Source organism: Lycium ferocissimum, chromosome 4 (assembly GCF_029784015.1).
Source record: "Lycium ferocissimum isolate CSIRO_LF1 chromosome 4, AGI_CSIRO_Lferr_CH_V1, whole genome shotgun sequence".
Classification (NCBI taxonomy): Eukaryota; Viridiplantae; Streptophyta; class Magnoliopsida; order Solanales; family Solanaceae; genus Lycium; species Lycium ferocissimum.
In genome coordinates, this window is record NC_081345.1 from 36,555,618 (window position 1) to 36,559,425 (window position 3,808).

A 3,808-nucleotide genomic window follows, 5' to 3' on the forward strand; every position below is an offset into this window, starting at 1 on the left:
AATTTAAAGTTGTTAATGATACCTAATATAGTTGTCAATTTACTAGCCACAGTTTCAATCAATCATATTAGAGCAAGAGATCTTAAAGTAGCTCCAACCCTAATTTATTTTGACAAATCAATATAGAACAATAAACATGTGGCCTGAAATTGCACCACCATGCCACCACCACCGCAAGGCGCATTTCGGTTCAATTCTTCCATCAGATCTATCAGATCCCTATAATTTCATGCATCAACTCTGACTTGACGTCTCTGGCGAGGTCACCTAAGTTATTTATATCGGTCTCCTAGCCCTATTAGATGTTCCGTTTGACACTTGTGCTTGTCAATGGAGCAGCAGAGAGTATGATGAGTCCGGTTTACCGGATTAGTTCTTTCCGGCGAGGCAGTTCCTTGAGATTTTCACAATATTCTGATCTATCATTCGGCAAAACAAAAGGTACTCAAAGGGTCTTTGTTCGAGACATCAACGGAGCGCAAAGAAATTTCATTATTTAAGTAAACAAGATCTTAAGGAACATCATATGCTTCCTAAGAATGGCTTTGACATGCGTGATACGCAAATACAACTAAATGAGGAGTACCCAATCGAAGAACACCTAAAAATCAATATGTGTGTTGTGTGCTGGATTTAGCATCCACAGTCAGCTATTTTCCAAGACAGTTGATGTGCCGTCTGTCCAAGATTGGCAAGCAACAAAGCCAATTATATTTTTCAACAAATTTTTTCATAGCAAAATTCATTTTCAGGAAGTACGCATTTAACCACCAAATTATAAACCACATCTAGACGTGCAGCTTAGATTTATGACAAAATCGAGATAAAAATAGGATGTTTAAGTGCGGAAGATAAAGGACGAAGATACGAATTTTCTAAACTGTCCAAGGAGTTGGAGACTCTAAAGAAACACAAAGATGAAAGATAGATTATATTTGGACATTTTTTAGGCAGGCACGTGTTATGGCAAACGGTTGAAGTCCAAGTACCACCGGTTCTACACCTATGTTTCCATTGTCACTGTGATTTTCACCATTAATGGTGGTCGGTCGAATTTCAACGCCAATAATCCCAATTAAATTTGATTGATGAAATTAGTCGGTATAAAAATGGCAGTTTGTTTTTTTCCCCTAATGGGATACTCCTCCGTACCTGTTCCCAGTGTTTAACTTTTTCTCTGTATCTTTTAATTTATACCTAGAACAATATGTGGCATGTTGCAAACTCTCTTATTAAAGTCAGGAATCAAATAATTACATTGTTATATATATATATATATATATATATATATATATATATATATATATATATAGTCCATCATACTCGTTGTTGTAGATAAGTATGACATGCCACCTTGGATCTTTATTCTCATGTAAGGTTCACATGGAAAAATAAACACTCATAAACACGATAACAACTTCCCTGATAAGGTGTAAATCATATACTATGTTACCAAACGTTATCCCAAAAATGCTTATATTCATTCAATTACGATATTTTTCGCGATGCAAACCTCTCACAAAAACGTAACCACACCACTAAAAAGATGTCATAGTCCAACCATCATAGACTCAACATGTAGATCAAGAGCCTCTCGTGTCAGTAAACCACCAAGTGTTGCACTAAAAGAGAATGAAACATGCGATTGTACTATGTATTGCGTACAACACGTAAAATATTAACTTTCATACTAGTCGTGTAAGAATCACAAATGCTTTTATAACAAGCCTAATTATTATTGTAACATGACTGGTTTTGCTCTTTGCTTGTTGTCAAGTTGATTTTATTGTCAAAGAGGAAGTAAAAAATATATAATTCACGAATACATCAACAAATAAAGTTATATTTGAACACAATACTTTTTTTTTATAGGTACTAAATTTTTTAATATTTGGGAAAAAAGCTAATAATATGTACACAAGAAGTATTCCAAATGTAGAACACCTACAAAAAATATATGATTTCTAACACGATACCGACTCTTCTCTACAACAAGTGGTCTCATGGTTGCACAAAAAATGAACAAAGAATAAGAGGCTACTCCTCAAATGTGCATAATCCACCTCTATATCTTCAAAAGCTCTCCTAGCTCATATGTACACAAGAAGTATTCCAAAAGTAGAACACCTACAAAATATATATAATTTCTAAAACGATACCGAATCTTCTCTACAACAAGTGGTCTCATGGTTGCACAAAAAATGAACAAAGAATAAGAGGCTACTCCTCAAATGTGCATAATCCACCTCTATATCTTCAAAAGCTCTCCCATTTTTTTGTCGAGACAGCTCACATAAGTGCTGGTGGAATAACATTCTAGGCCTTATGCAATTTTCTCTTTTAACAATAATTTCAACTGAACATTACTTCTTTCATAGTGTTTGACATCACCCATATAGTGCCAAATCAGTTCAGGACTTTCCAACATATCCTCAAACCAATCTGACAATGTCAAATGTTGTAGTCGACATCTTCATATGAACCTTTACATTCAAGCATCAACTAACGCAAGTGGCCTTTCTTTTCCGCAGACTAATATGTACACAATACTAAAACTTGCTACTGCAAGTATGCATATATGCCTTTTTTCTAGACATGCTTAATACATAGTTTACCTCTAGGATTGTACTCAAAACCCCTTTACACACCTTTGATTATGAAAACCATGTTATACGCACAATTTTTTTTTCAAAACTCGCTTTTTACACACCATTTGACCAAATGGCGTGTCATGGTGGTATTTTCTTGAAAATATGAAGATCATGTGGTGGAGGAGAAGATCTCCAGTGGTGACAGTTATGTTGGCCTTTTTTCTTTTTCCAACTTTTTTATTTATTCATTTTTAAGTAGTTCTTTTTAAGGAAAAAAAAAAAATCTATTGGTTCCATAGACATGTTTGAAAAATGATTAAATATGAAAGTGGCGTGTAAGCTGCACTTTGACAAAAAGTGGGTGTGTAAAATAATATCAAGTGATATGTAAAGAGGATCTGTGTATAATCTCGGGAGGTAAACTCATTTTGATTTTATCATTGTGACGTCTAAAGCTCTTATCTATCAAGTTCTTGCAATCATGTTGACAATGTTATAAGAATAGAAAAAACATACCAATGGAGTAATGTATTTCTTACTTCTTAGATAGAAGAGGAATGGGGATAATTTTTGAGTAGGCCAGTGAGCATCTTGGCAAAAGAGAAAGTAGAACACGCCGTCTGTGGGGATCGAACCCACGACCACGTGGTTAAAAGCCACGCGCTCTACCACTGAGCTAAGACGGCTCGATGCCCGTGATTTGCTTCAGCGTAAAATATAGTGTTTAAAGGGATAACCTATAGAAGTGGACCGTTTCCAAATTATAGTACTAGTAGTAGTTGATCTGACTTCTTTTTTCTTTCTCCTTTCCTCTTTTCCGTTTTGCTCTCTTCAGGTGCACTTCAGATATTACTAAAAAAAATTATTTTGTAAGGTAAGTCAAAGATTCATCCTCAATTGAATAATTATATGTTAATTGCTTGATTAAAAATACATGTATTCTGTTTGGGACCATCGATATGAGCAAATTCACACAGACAGAAACATTTAGCGTTGCCATAAATTATATATCAGTAAAATACAAACCTTATAATATTATTTTTACTATAATGTAGTATATTTTCCTCTTATTTTTATGTGATATAACGAGAGCATTAGATGGATTAAAGGAATGATATGGTCAGTTATATAATCGACCAACTTGTTTGGGATCGAACACAATTGTCATTGTCCCTTGAAACTCAAAGATTTTATAAAAATAAATCTTATTAAATTTT

The 3,808-nt window shown here is 34.2% G+C and overlaps 1 non-coding gene across 1 annotated transcript; it reads right to left on the reverse strand.

Annotated features, from left to right (window-relative positions):
- Positions 1-3,205: 3,205 nt before the first annotated feature.
- Positions 3,206-3,277, reverse strand: TRNAK-UUU (transfer RNA lysine (anticodon UUU)). The gene has a single exon. It is a non-coding gene; the product is annotated as a tRNA-Lys (tRNA).
- Positions 3,278-3,808: the final 531 nt, after the last annotated feature.